Raw genomic sequence first — 16,153 nt, 5'->3', positions numbered from 1 at the left:
AGTCATGGGTATATGTGGGATAGCATGATCAATGCAAACCTTACACATGCTCATAGAATGCAATTGTCAAGGATTATGCAGAGTGGCCAGTATAGTCCCCCAGCATGGGTCCTTTGAAGTTGTCCACCCCAGTCTTCACAAGTGTAGAGTCTACTTGTGCTAAACACAGTTTGTGTGCAGTGACGACCTTGCCTGGGGGTGGGGATGGGATATGGATGTCCAGGGAAAGGTGGGTATGGTCAGATATCAACAATGGTGGTCTACCTCTGGTGTGGAACAGTGAGTACACATGTTGCAGATGGACAGGTGCAATATGTATTCCCCCATGTGGCTGTGGTGTGTGCGGTTCTGCCATAGCACATGGACCCACAACCTGTAGTGGCTGTAGGGTAAAGTGGTAGAGGCCTGTGTAGTTCCCACACACAATATGCCTGTACCTGATGTTAACAACTGGAATGGTGTATGTGAACACCTGCATATCCTGGCACTGTTCCCAGGGAAGCTAAGTGTGTGTCCTGGATGTGGGAGTGGTGTTCTGGACTGGTTGTGTTGTGTGTTACAGGTCCTGTGGTCACGAAGCATGGTATAGAACATAACCTGCCAGTGCGATGTGCATATCTGACCCTGACGTAGGTGGCTGCAAATGCATATATATGCTATCCCCCACCTGACAGGCAGTACTAGATGTACATACCTCTGTAGAAATAAAGATGTCAGCACCCTATAAATACTGCAGGTGCAGACCAGATGCCCAGTAATTCGGTTAGCGTGCTCTGCTAATGCGTCTCCCTCAAGTGTCATAATATAAGTAGGTAGGAGTTCGAACCATGCAATTGCTCAGTGTGTGTGTGGGGTTGATGTGTGTGCAAGTCTGTGTGAGGGAGATGTCCCTTTTGGCAACTGTGAAAGTACTCTACAGGATGCACATTCCCCTATCTAAGCACGGATGATGTCAGCACCCTATAAGTAAAGCAGGAGAAGGGAAACCTCCCAATAATTCGAATAGCGCTCTCCGCTAATGCGTCTGTCACGAGTGTCATAACCTAGTTAGATGGGGGTTTGAATCCTGCAACTGCCTAGTGTGTGTGGAGGGGGGTTCTTGTGTGTGCAAGTCTGTGAGAGGGAAATGTCCCTTTTGGCAACTGTGAAAGCACTCTACAGGATGCACATTCCCCTATCTAAGCATGGATGATGTCCGCACCCTATAAGTACAGCAGGAGAAGGAAACCCTCCCAGTAATTCGAATACCGCGCTCCGCTAATGCATCTGTCACGAGTGTCATAACCTAGTTAGATAGGGGTTTGAATCCTGCAACTACCCAGTGTGTGTGGAGGTGGGTTCTTGTGTGTGCAAGTCTGTATGAAGAAGATGTCCCTTTTGGCAACTGTGAAACCACTCTACAGGATGCACATTCCCCTATCTAAGCATGGATGATGTCAGCACCCTATAAGTAAAGCAGGAGAAGGAAAACCTCCCAGTAATTCGAATAGCGCTCTCCACTAATGCATCTGTCCCGAGTGTCATAACATAGTTAGGTAGGGGTTTGAATTCTGCAACTGCTCAGTGTGTGTGGAGGTGGGTTCGGGTATGTGCAAGTCTGTATGAAGAAGATGTCCCTTTTGGCAACTGTGAAACCACTCTACAGGATGCACATTCCCCTATCTAAGCACGGATGATGTCAGCACCCTATAAGTACAGCAGGAGAAGAGAAACCTCCCAGTAATTCGAATAGCTCGCTCCGCTAATGCATCTGTTATGAGTGTCATAACATAGTTAAGTAGGGGTTTGAATCCTACAACTGCCCAGTGTGTGTGGAGGGAGGTGCGTGTGTGTGCAAGTCTGCGTGAGGGAGGTGTCCCTTTTGGCAACTGTGAAAGCACTCTACAGGATGCACATTCCCCTATCTAAGCACGGATGATGTCAGCACCCTATAAGTACAGCAGGAGAAGGAAAACCTCCCAGTAATTTGAATAGCGCGCTCCACTAATGCGTTTCTCTCAAGTGTCATAACATAGTTAGATAGGAGTTTGAAACTTGCAAATGGCAAGTGTGTGTGTAATTCTGTATGAAAAACATGTGCTTTTTTGCAATCAGGAGATCACACTACATGATGCGCATTACCCTTTCCAAACACTGATGATGTCAGCACCCTATAAGTACAGCTGGAGAAGAAACACCACCCAGTAATCCGAATAGCGCACTCTGCTAATGTGTTTCTCTCAAGTGTCATAACATAGTTAGATAGGAGTTTGAAATGTGCAAATGGCAAGTGTGTGTGCTTGGATGTGGGGAGTTTATGTTTGTGCAATTCTATATAAAACGCATGTTAGTTTTGGCAATCAGGAGATCACACTACATGATGCACATTACCCTTTCCAAACACTGATGATGTCAGCACCCTATAAGTACAGCCAGAGAAGAGGAACCTCCTAGTAATCCGAATAGTGCGCTTTGCTAATGGGTCTCTCTCACGTGTCGTGACATAGTTTGGTAGGGGTATGAATCTGGCAAGCGTGTGTATAAATGCAAGTGTGAGAGAACAGATCCTTTTGGCAAATACTACAATACAGCAGATGCTGCATATTCCCCCAGTAAACACAGGGGATGTCACTACACTATCAGCACAGCCAAACAGGGCTAGTTGGCCAGTAATGCCAATAGTGCGCTCTGCTACTGGGTCTATTACCATTGTCAGAGTACAGATAGGTATGTTTTGGAAAGCCACAACTGCCACATGTGGTTGTGTCACATATTACGACCTTGTGTGGGTCTTTGTGCATAACAATGCATGCCATTGCCTAAACCAGCAATGGCAATGCACACATGATGTATGTGTGTGACACATACACATAAATACCTATGACCTGCAGTAGTTACCATGTCTGACACGTGCCTCGAGTGGATAAATGGTATTTGCAATGCATAACAATATGACTGTGTCTTACTGTGTAGGGGCTGCACGCGGTATGTGTCTATACAGTGTGGGTGTATATGGTAAAATACCTACAGCAGGGGATACACATCTGGTCTGGGCCATATAGTCTACATGTAGTCGATGTACAGGTAATGCATGTTCCCACCTGTTGTGGGAGTGGTAACATGTTATTTCACTGCAATTCAGTGACCACATGCTGGGAACCCTTCAACTAGTGTGTTGTAGCTACAGTAATGCTCACGCACAATGTTTGGCTGGATACAGTCAAGCCATATAAAGACAGTTCTTGAGACTGTCATACTGCCAGTGTTGTTATGGAGGATAGGTGGGTTTCCTGTGTATGGGAGGGTTGTGTGTGCCAGGCTATGAACCAGAAGGCAGTCCGACACACTGTTAGCTGCACATGAATAGGCCCTGATGCTTTGTGCTGTGCCAACAACCTGGAGGTGTGTGTATCTGTGGTGCCTTGGGATACCACCCCCCTGTCCATGTGTGTTACATGTGTAGGTGACGACAGGCATGGTATGAGGTATAACCTGGCAGTGATGGGTTGCACCTGTGAGCCATGAATCAGGACTCTGGTACTGCACAGACATTGCAGTTCACCATGCTGAGGACAGTGTCCAGTGCATGCAGCTTGCAGTGTACACAGCTGGTGTTGTGTAGCATCACTGTTAGTGTCCTATCCTGTGTGATACCCACGGAGGTGTCTATGTAATCCGTGTCCTGCAGCATAAGGCAGTATGTGTGTATCAAGGGGCTTTGCCAATATACATTGGCCCATGGGTGTCACGTGCAAGCTGCCCCTCGCAAATCAGTGTGGCTTCCCTAGCACGTAAGCACACGTTGACAGCCAGTGGATATCCTATGAATGACATTGGAGATTGAGCAGAATGTAGACATAGAACACCCTTCCTACATATAGTGGTAGCATACCCAGTGAGGGTATGATGGCAACCAAGATCAGGCTCATACTGGCCCATGCCACATGCGGACAGATCCCTTCTATGTTCCCTATCATGTAGTTCAGGGAGGTATGTCTTAGGTCATCCATAGTGGCATGGTCAATGACTGAGTCATATGTGTCCATGCCTCTGACTGACCTGTATGCGTGTGTTTTGTGGTGGACCATAGTGCCCCACAGGCATTTCACTGTGACCTTCGCCATGTATAGCCTGTTGAGTGGGACCCCACTGCAGCGGCCAAGAGAGGTACCTGACACAGCTGTAGCAGGTGTGTTGTGTAGCCCTACAGGCTGTGAGTGTGTAGCACACGGGATGTGTGTGCCATGTGTGGCATGTGCTCTGTTCCGTCGTAACATATGCCTGTGTGCCAGCTGTGGAGGTGTGTGATGCTCAGGCAGGATGCTATTCTGAGTCTCCAAGTATGCCCCAGTGTGTTCAGATTGCTGTCAGTGCGGGTCTATGTCTGACTGGTATTGTAGTCACTGTAGTATGTCATGCCACCTGACAGGGTATGGCATTACTGGGTTCAGAGTGCTCAGTCCACAGATTGGCTATGTGGTGGCATCCCACACATGTGTTGTACGTTCCTAGCCAGGGGTGATGGTTGACTGCATACATGTGGCAGCTGTGACATTGCCACATGACTCACATAAACCACAACTGGACCATAGAGGTGATTCACAGGTTACCTTTGCACATGCTACCCTAGAAGTGTGATTGCCATGGTGATTACCAACACATAGGGCCGATGGGGAACAACATACTGAAGGTGTGTATGTGTGGGTGTACTGCTACTGATTTCATAGCACTGGCATATATGACTGCACACGTGGGTAAATGCCAGGTAAGACATGTGCAATGTGTCACAGGCAACGTACATGCGAACAGGACAGACAGTGACGTTCTGTCATGTGTAAACCTGACATACGTATCGTACGCTATGCAGATGTCACTAGGAGTCCACAGAAGCACTGTAACTCTGCATTGCAGGTGGAAGCAGTGTTCCAGGGAACCCCAAGCGAACATGCATGCAAACAAAGTTACAGTAAGCAGGGCTGGTAGTAGTCCATTGTACAACAAAGAAGGGGTAACACAAACAGTAGTTTACAGTGCAAATATGTGGGCACTATCAACATGTACCCAGGACTGCACAGCGCAGATGCCCATGGTAGAACTGATATTATGTCATAGTTAATTGTAATTTGGATTACATTGGTACTGCACACATATCAACATGCGCAAATATCCACATTGCATAGTCATTGTGGGCAACTTGCCACCATTACTGTACATGTCCATCATTGCGTATCACTACTTGCATTAGCTTCCCCCCTGTGCTACCCATGTATGTGGCTACCTGTTGACATCCTTACCACCGGTATGCAATAATGTGCAGCTGTTACACTTTGGTACGTACTATGGGTGCAGATAACAATTCAGGACAGTCATACGGTTACTGCATCAGGCATGCTGGGATATACACACAGTCATATCAGCACACTGTACTGTTACCAACATGATACTACTAATACACTTCTATGTAGTCACCCTGTGCATCAGCAACATGTTTACCTGTACCTGCACTGATGTTGGAGATTGCAGGGGGTGGCACAGTTTCATCATATGCACAGGGTGTGAATTAGGTATGCCTGAGTCTGCCACTGATACCACCAATTGACATGTGTGTGTATGTGTGTTGGTGAGGGACAGCAGTACAGGGTGTGGCACTGTTGCTGCAGTGTGTGCATGTATGTGGTAGCCCTAGGTGTTAACATTTTGCATGTGTGTATGCACGCACACATTTCCACCTCATGGCTGCCATATACAGGGGTTTGTGGACAGCCACAGACTGCACCTGGCAGGTCATACAGATCAGTGTCTGTGGGCACGGACAGGGTACATGTGCCTGGCAGGGGTGCTACAGACCGTATCCGGTACTAAGCCAGACTGGGTACTGTCATCAGAAGCGGGAGTGTGTTGACTGGACACAGGTCCCTGTTGGGACTGTCCAGAGCCATGTGCACGTGGTCTCCTGGGGCGTTCCAATGACAGCACAGACCCAGCATTGCTGGGGCTGCTGCTGGCACTATGGGGGCATGCGCGGGCCTGTTGTCGTCCGCGCCGACTGCCAGCTGCTGCTGTTGCTGGCATACGGCCACGTCGACGCCGCTACCACCCACCATTGCCCTGGCTCATGGACATGTGGTTGTGGAACTGCTGTAATATGTTCCCACAACGTCTGTCTATGACATTGGTGAAATTACGGATAGCATCCACGATGTCACATGTCAGTCATGGCTGTGCGACATGATCTCAGCTCCCTCAGACCCTGTCTGGTGTACCTTTCCATATGAGACTGTGCCTGCATGACAGCCTGAAACATAGCTGAGGTTGACAGACCTCTTTGGGCACGTCTGCCAGAGACAGTACGCCCATGGATGCTCCCATGAGAACCCATGGGCAACTGTCTGTGTGGTACCATCGCAGGGTGTTGAGTGGGTGGCCTAATGGTTAAGCTGTTTGCCTTAAAAACACAAGGTGCAGGGTTTGAGTCTCACAAGGGATAATTGGCTAGGCTTAAAATGGTTCACAAGGGCAGTTAGCCTAGTACTAGTCTATGAACCTATGAATCTATGAACCTAGGAAGACAGGAAACACAGTTTACAGTGTCCACACAATGTTACCAGTGATGCACTTATGCACACGTGGACACAGGCACACATGCACACATGCACACATGCACACATGCAAACATGCACACATGCACACGTGGACACAGGCACACCTGCACACCCCACAGTATACACACAGAGCACTACTGAGTTACACTAGTATTACTAGCACTATCAGGACTATTATAGGTATTGTTAAACACACTCACCAGCATGGATGGCCTGCCTTGCTGTAACACCGGAGGGACCTGCAGAAATGAGGAGATTAATGTCAGTGGGCACAACTGTGCCATTGATACTGCATATGATACAGTGCAGTAGTACACCAGTTGCCTTTCACACGTCAGCTGCTGATATTGCCAATATCACACCTGCACAATTACATACTATGTTGACAGCTACATACCACGGACACACCTTACACATGCATAAACTAACAGTGTACAGAACAGTCAAGTGTACATATGGCATATTACCTGCACGCTCCATGTCATGCTGCTGTATGGATCCAGCCTCCATCATGATGCAGGTGTATTGCTGTTGCTGTTCCGGGGCTGGAGCCACAACACTTAGGAGTAGCCCCTCCAGTCTGGTGAGGGGGGGATATGTGGCCACCCCACCTCCTGTGGCAACCTGTTGCATGTGGATATCCGACGCACGCTGACGGACATTTCTGATTAAATCACTGCAGTGATGTCGTACCTGCTCATATGTCCTATTATGCATGCCAATGTCATTTACCCTACGGACAAGGTCTTGCCACACTGCAGCCCTCTCCTGCTGATTCTGGCTGGTGCGGGAAAACAGTATGTCATAATCCCGCACCAGGTTCTGGTGTATCTCCTCATCTTCCGCTGCAGAGTAGGCGGGATTACGCTGATGCGCCATCTCCCTGGAAGAGAACACAAACAGGATATCAGCAGACTATGTCAGCAATATATGGCACACATACTATACATGATACTCAACTGTAGTGATATACTACTACTCCCATATGTAGCATGTGTGTGTCTATTGGTGGATACACAAGTACATGGCCAGTTATCAGTGCTCAGCCAACACCTGTGCAACAATACCTGCCACATTCCATACAACATAGTAGCATGCCCCATCGGTCAGCACACTGCGACAGGTCCAATGCACAACCTCACTCTGGGGGTTCATACCAAGGTACTGTATGTGGAACGCCATCCACTAGTGTGATCTGGACACAAGTTACTCGGCCTGGATATACATATCCCACCACCACCACCAGCACAGTAGACTACTTTCATATGTATGTGATTAGACAGTTATTCACTTGTTAGGACTGAGATGGTATCCATGCAGCCCACTGGACCAGTGGAAGCCACAACCCACACTGCTGACCCCTTTGCGAATGCTTCCCACGGACATCCCAAAGATTGCATGGAACATGCACACACATTTATAACCCAGACCCTATGCACAAAGGTTAGGCATCCTGTCCGGTGGACCACAGCCAGAGGCAGATTGTATAACAATAGCAGGAGACTACTGCAGGACAGAGTAGATTCACATTAAGGGAAGGCATCTGTGGTCAGCACTGGTAATACGCTACGGTCTCTTATAACAACAGCCATGGCCTACTCTGGGAGGGAAATGGCCACAGACACTATAGATAACCACAAGGCCTTCTTCAGTTATGTTACACATATGGACCAAATGCCTCAGATATGCTCTGAGTTAATACACACCTACTTAACATTCACCGAACACACAGATATTGGCAACATTCTTGCAGACAGGTTCGGTGCACGTATCCCCCCTCCTTCTCCCCCACAAGTAGAAATACTTATCACAGCTGAATGTAACCTCCCTATCATCTCACATGTCCAGGTGAGGGCTGCCCTCAGCAAAGCAGAACACACAGCATCACTGTGACCTGATGGTATCCCTGGATGTGTGCTACGTGCACTCCAAGAGGACATACAACCGCATATAAGACTGATATTTAACCTTGGCCGTACTACAGGATATGTACCTGAACACTGGCATACAGCAACAGTGGTCCCACTCCACTAAGGAGGCACCTCTAATGACCCTGGGAACTACCACACCAAAAGCGTAACCGGCCTGGTCTGCTAAGCTATGGAATTATTCAGTATGGGACGCATATACAGCGATATTGGGTACCTGCAGACACTTGTTCCCGGCCAGTTTGCCTTTGTGAGGGGCTGATCCAGCCTTTTGAACCTGGTTGACCTTTCAAAACAGTCACTACAGCCATTGATGAGGGCAACGCAATCCCTACAGCCTACCTGGACTTGCCTAAGGCATTCAACACAGTACTCCACTCAGGCATCATAGACAAGCTCATTAGCTTACATGTTACTACATATGTCACATGATGGGTTGCACACTGGTTGACATACAGAATCCATAATATCGATATTGTAGGAGCCATGTCAGACTCAATGCCAGTCACATGTGGTATCCCACAGACTTCTGTCCTAGGACCCCTCTTGTTTGGCATTTATTTCTCAGATGTAGAAGTGAACATGTGCAGGTTGTGGATGACAAAGTACCCAGAATATTGCTAACTAAGCGCCATAGTCGTTACACCAGCTGACACACACATCCTACAGATGGGCCTCACTGCAACAGAAAACTGCTGCCAGGATTTTGGCCTAACACTGACTGACATGTAATGTATAGTCATCCCCTTTTGGTGGAACTACATGCACACAGCATATCACATGGACATACCTATAGATACAGACCTATGACACATTTGGAGGGTTCACAGTATGCAGACTATTAACCTGCTACTTTACATTACCTGTGTTTGTCGCAGCTGGTTGCATTACCACTACTTCTGCTTCCTGCTGCTGCTGGCACGGCTTGCTACTGTCACTGCTGACAGCTTAGACTCAGTGTGTGTACCGTGTGTTGTTGTTGTTTTTTTTTTCTCTCACTCTCTGTCTCTGTCTCTGTCTGTCTCCCTCTCTCTGTCTGCCTCCAGACAGTGCAATGAATGTATTGCATGTGTGGAGTGTGAGTACAGGATGCTTTTGTAGGTATCTGCATAAGTCCATGTGATGGCCTCTACACCAATTGTAAGCCAGCATTTGCTAATTGCATGCAGCCAGTTGTGTACTGATTGCAGTTCTCACTGTGATTTCAGGACAGTGCTATAAAAGGGTATGTGAGATAGGCGTTGCCCTTTCAGATTGTAAGGGCGGGGACGTTGCTGGTATGCTGTGGACACTGTTCTGTGAGTGTAAAGGTTAGTATCACTCACATTAACTGACATTATTACCTACTAGCTACCAACTAGCATGGCTGTTTCTGTTCACACACTACTATTATGGAAATCCACTAGTTTTGACAGTAATTCTAAATGACATGCTTTGTGTACTACACATCCTATATTCCCTTTACATTCATTCCTACTATTACATGATATATTTATTTTAGCACAATGTTCTTGTATAAGAGTCATGGCTTAGTGGTAGGTCATGCAGACTACTGTTTCCAAGGTCCTGGGTTCAGGACTGACAGTGGGATTTTATTTTGCTTTTGAAATGACTACAGGACCTGTCAATCAGAGTGACTAAGGCACTTTTAAGCAGTTGTAACCAGGTTAGCGCTGATTTACGCGGAGATCACGCATGCGCACTGGCGTTCAGCTCCGCGCACACACACACACCTGCTTACAATCGCTTAACAGTGATACTCTGGTGCACACCTGCGCTATTTTCTTTGAAAGAAATGAAAATGGGGAGACAGGAAAGTGGTGAAAAAGGGGTCACAAAGAGGGTAAGATGCCACTTGTAACTGGTTTGGAGTCTGACATGGCTCCAGCAATTCTAACCATGTGGGTTCTGTCCTTGAGCCAGTTTGCAACCCATCTAGTGACATAGGGGTTTATATTTAAGCTGGTGAGCTTATCTATAATGCCCGAGTGGGGTATTGTGTCGAAGGCTTTTGCAAGGTCCAGGTAGGCTGTGTGGACCACCTTCCCCTCGTCAATGGCCTTGGTGACTGTTTCAAAGAAATCAACCATGTTTAAGAGGCAGGATCTGCCCTTAACAAAGCCGAACTGGGTAGGATCCAGTGTCTCTAGGTCCCCAATATCTTTATTTATGAGGTCCATGATGATCCTTTCCATAGCTTTGCAGACCAAGCTAGTCGGGCTGATGGGGCGATAGTTTCCAGGATCCGTTGAGGCACCACCTTTGTGGAGAGGGACCACTGTTGCTGTACGCCATTCTTTGGGTAGATATCCTGTAGTAAGGCTGAGATTGAACAGTAGTTTTATGTTTGGGTTTAGTTCTTGGAGTTCATGTAGGACGTAGCCCAGGACACCGTCTGGTCCCATTGATGCTGTGTTTTTTGCTTTGGAGAGGGCGGCTCTTTCCTGAGCATCTGAGATGTCAGGGGGGGCAGCACTCTGCTGGGATAGATATTTGCCCTTTTGGTGGGGAAGGGGAGGGTGTTGCGCTGAACCTGTCAGCTAGGATGTTGGCAATGTCTGTGGATTCGGTGTATTTTTTGTCATTTGGACTAATTCTGAGCATATCTGGGAATTCCCACCCACGTTCCTAACATAACTAAAGAAAGCCTTGTGATTATCCTTAGTGTCCTGTGCAATTTTTCTGTCGAAGCTGGCCTTAGACGATTTTATGAGTGCCCGTAGTTTTTTGCTAATACTGATCAGCGATGCCTTCCCTTTTTGGGATTTTGCTCTATCATGTAGTAGCTTCCTCCTTCTGTTGTATAGTTTGTTTATGGCTGGGGTCCACCAGACAGGACTACTAACTTTGGAGAATTGTGTCTTGGTTTTATTTGGGATTGCATGATCCATGCATTCCTGAAGGTGTTCATAGAATGCATTTATAAAGGATTCTGCGGTCTGGGCCGTATTTTCCACAGGCCCGGAGGTTTAGAAGGATTCCACCTTGGTTTTGAGGAGTGTGAAATTTGCTTTAGAGAAGTTTTTCGCTGTGGTTTTCTGGGCAGGGGCTGGGGTCAGGATGTGAATATCTAGTGAGATTAGTTTATGGTCTGATCTTACCAGTGAGGGATACACTTCTGGTCTGGAGCATAGAGTCCCCATGTTGGTGAGGATCAGATCCAGTATGTTTTCCCCTCTTGTAGGAGTGGCAACAAGTTGTTCCATAGCATTTGAGTTTATAAATTCTAGGAACCTTCGGGCTAGGGTGTTGGAGCGAGAGTAATGCTCCCAGTCTATGTTAGGGTAGTTGAAGTCACCCAATATAATGGTGTTTGGAGAGACCTTCATATTTTCCAGTGTTCTCAGGAAGTCCAAGTGTGGTTCCTGGGTTTGGGAGGGTGGTCTGTAGCAGGCTATAAACTGGAAGGCAGTTTTACCCACTGTTAGTTGCACATGGATAGTCTCTGATGCTTCATGCTGTGCCACCAACCTGGAGGTATGGGTATCTTTGATGAATATTGATACTCCCCTCCTTTTGTGGTTCGGTCCATGTTTTGGGGCTGAACATGGTATGAGGTATAACCCAGTAGTGCTGGGGTGCTCTCAGGAGCCTTGAACAAGGTTTCTGTTACTGCACAGATATCAATGTTTTCCATGCTAAGGAGAGTTTCAAGCGCATGCATCTTGAGGTTTAGACTTCTGGCATTGAGTAGCATTACTCTTAGTTTCTTATCCCTTGTGATACCTATGGAGGTGGGTTTGTCTTTTGAGCCTTGCCTAAAAAAGGCACTATGGGGGTGGTGTTTCATGAGAAACAGACCACAGATGTGACTAAAATCTTGACATTCTGCAAAAATCTATACATTTCACTCACTCACACACACATAAACACACACAGACCTACTTACTTCTTATACACAACCACACACACAAACCTATCATGCAGACTGCAAGAACTAGATAATAAAGACTGGAGTGACTTGTTTTTGTTTAAGTTGTGGAGTGACTTATTTCTATTTCAGATACATTCAACATGTATTACCAAGTTGTTTTTAATGAAAACCAGGATGACTGGGTGACATTCCTCAGCAGGCTTGACTGGTGTTGATTATGGAAGTGCAGAATATGGATTCACATACTGTTCTTTCCTTTTGCCTGTCACTAAATATGCATCTTTTATTAGCTTAAATTAAATGCACAATCTTGCATACCATAATACAATCACAGAACAATTTTAGTGCATTTTTTATCTATTTTGCTTGAATATTTAAATGTCTTAAATCAAAGCAATTTAGAGATAAAAGTAAATCACAGTATAATTGACTTGTCAAGTCTACAATATAAGTAATAATTAGTAATTAAAATTAATTATTAAATATAAAATAAAATGTCATAACTGGATATAAAACAGTGTCCTGAACCGCTAAACCTTTAGGAATTTCCTAAAGGAGACCTATGAGTTGCACACCCAAATCAGGGATTGTTGCATTCCTAAATCAGAAAAGTAGGTGATTCTAGCGAGATCCAGACCAAGACATTTCCAGATGAACACTCAGAGTAAACAGCTGTATTTTGTCTAAAAGTACAAGGGCCCTTGTCAGGGAATGCACCAGCAGCATTTATACAGAAGCAGAACCTAGGCTGTATAGGTCTGGTAAGTACAAGAATCTTTAAGAGAAACCTGCCAGTGACTGGTAGCCATTGCAATCCTGCAACAAAGCCACTGGTTGCCTTGGCTAACCGTCTTCCAGTGGAATTCTCTGCTCACCATAGTGATACCAGATCCCATCTGACAAAACAGAAGTTAAGGATGCTACAGTAGACTAGGCATGATGGCATCCATGCCTAGATCACAATTTCAAGGTCTGATAATAGAATATGGTTTTAGATCCAGACAATGCAATACAGTATTTCCACAACAAAAACAATCTTGTATTAAAAACTTGCACTATTTTAACAATATTGTCTACAAATCTTGTATTAAAAATTTGCACCATTTTAACAATGATGTCTACCAACAATGAAGTAAGAAATGATACCATGACAGCTTTTATTACTGAAATGATGCATCGATATGTGACCATTGTAGTAGACAAAATATCAAACATGTCCAGTTGAGTTAAAATCTGCAACAGCAATAACTTTAAAAACAACCCCATGTACAACCACTTCATCCAACTAGATAACTTTTACCTTAAAATATGCACCTGTTATCAGCACCAAAGCAGATAAAACAGTTTTTATTTACCCACCTTTCACAACTTAGATACAAATCTAACTACTTGACATGAGTGAATTCCCTCTAAATCAAATACTGCTACTCTGCACGGGTGACAGTGAAACCAAAGCAGGACCAGTGCTGCCAAGCTGCCAACGGCATCAGCAAACCCCATAGAATGTCTTATAGTAACAAAAGGAATAAAAATGTTCCACAAAAATTTCTGCAGCATATGTTATATGCTGAATTTCAAGTAAGAATCAGTCACGTAATGCCACATTTGTAGAAATTATAAAAATATGGCTACGGCCATACATACAAAACAAGGACTTTGCCTTTCAAGATTATACCATTTATAGAAAAGACCACAGCTCAAAATGAACAAGAAGTTTCTTCTACTCATATACAATAGTATAAGCTTAAACTCCATCCAAAACAGCTGACAACAATTAATGGAAGGAAATCTGTACTAAGTAACTATAACCATCTGTGACATCGAGCAGGTACACTAAGTTCTATCTGCTTGAAACCATATAAAACCTCATTGTTCCTAACAGAAATTCTACACTGGTTTCATGATAACTGTCAATGAACTATATATCTTGTAAGACCAGTATTTTTGTAATGCTAACATAAAAGACAACCTTGATTATGATATTCGCTCTTTTGGACTCATGCAACTTAGTACTACCCCAACCTGAGAAAATCCTACAAAAATAAAACAAGCACACACATAAAATATACTTAACGTCATCTTTACAAATCATCTGCATAACTACATATGCAGTGAAGTCCTACTAAAAAGACTCTGCGATCATAACGTTTTCTACACATCACCAGCTAGCATTGTAAGAACTGTAACTATAAGGAAACTGAACACCTTCATATTTCAAAATATAGGTCAAATATTCATTCCTAAGTCACAAAAAACACCATTGACAAATCTCTTTGAATACTAAATAACTGTGCTAGCATTTATGAAAAAAATGCATCAAATGGAAGTATCAAAGCCAAAAACTCAACATTACCTTAGATAAGCAAGACCAGAGAATATATGAAAATGCATATAATGAATATAAAGCCACAAAACATATAAAATCACTAAATAAGTACAAAGAAGACAAGATGATTTCTATCAAGCATGCAAACGAAGAATAGTTTACAACTTTGCAAAACAATGAACAGTATAAACCCAAATGTTTCTGGAAAATAAGCAGTAAAGGTTATCAGGCCAAAAATGGATTTTAATAAAAATCCACCAATTTTCCCATCATAGTAGAATATGGCAATGCCAGCTGCTAAAATTTATCCTTAGAAAATACTCAGAATGTCTCCAACAGTAACACATTAACAAGACAGCAAGCTTGCCAACATAAACATCAGAGCAAATAATCTATATGGCTAGAAATTATGATACATACATAGGATTTCAACCAGTAAATGCAAAATAAGTAGGAAAACAACTAAATAAAATCAGATAAATATAAAATAATGTGGTCGCCAAACGTACAGCTCTAAAACTATATACTTTTATTTAAAATGAAATAACAAATAATAAGCGCTTTCACCACCAAACCTGTGGCTTCTTCAGACCATTAGCAAAGAACAATTCTGTTTAAAACATTTAAATAACTTTATACTCGCATTTAATTAGTCATTTTCACCTGTTGCCATGTAGTCTTACATCCATACATCCCATTTGTATCTAACTCATGCTCAGTAATGCTTATCACGTCACTCAAATTCATTTAAAGGGACAGTACTCATATAGTATACTTTTCATATTAAAATGCATTTGTTTTAAATAAAAAAACATATATTATAAATAAGAAGGCCTATATTCGTAGCACTCAACATGTATTAAAACATATATCAGTTCATAACACATTCAATGCCTAGTATCCATCCATCAATTGTACCATTTCATAGTGGTTGAAGAAATATATATACATATAAGTGGATCTATCTCCGAACCTCTAATGTATGTCTGTACCTATGTACTCATCAGCCACTATAATAATGAATATAAATGCATACCTATAATCCCTTCTATACCTCATATTATAAGTACGCAATGTATACCTTTCCATCTTAAGCTATACACTGAAGCTCTTAGTGACAGCCTGATTCTTAAAATGTATTCAGTGTTAATCTTATGTAGTATGAAACATAACATTTCCTATGCTTATTTCTCATCATTTCGCAAAGCAACATATATTACGGTAGTGTTTTCACTCTATTATTTTAGTAGAGCCATGCTTCATAAATTCGGATTATAACCACATCCTAAAGAATTTATTATACACACGCCCATACTATATAGTCTAACCATATCCATCTCATACCTCCTATACATCCGTGATATTATCATTCCTTCACTATATTACTAACGCATTAAAGCAGATGACATTGCTTAGCCTCTGTGTGCTTTATCAATGACTGTAG

This window comes from Protopterus annectens, chromosome 2.part1 (genome assembly GCF_019279795.1).
Source record: "Protopterus annectens isolate FY-2018-M chromosome 2.part1, PAN1.0, whole genome shotgun sequence".
Classification (NCBI taxonomy): Eukaryota; Metazoa; Chordata; order Ceratodontiformes; family Protopteridae; genus Protopterus; species Protopterus annectens.
Note: the sequence above shows the minus strand (reverse complement) of the source record.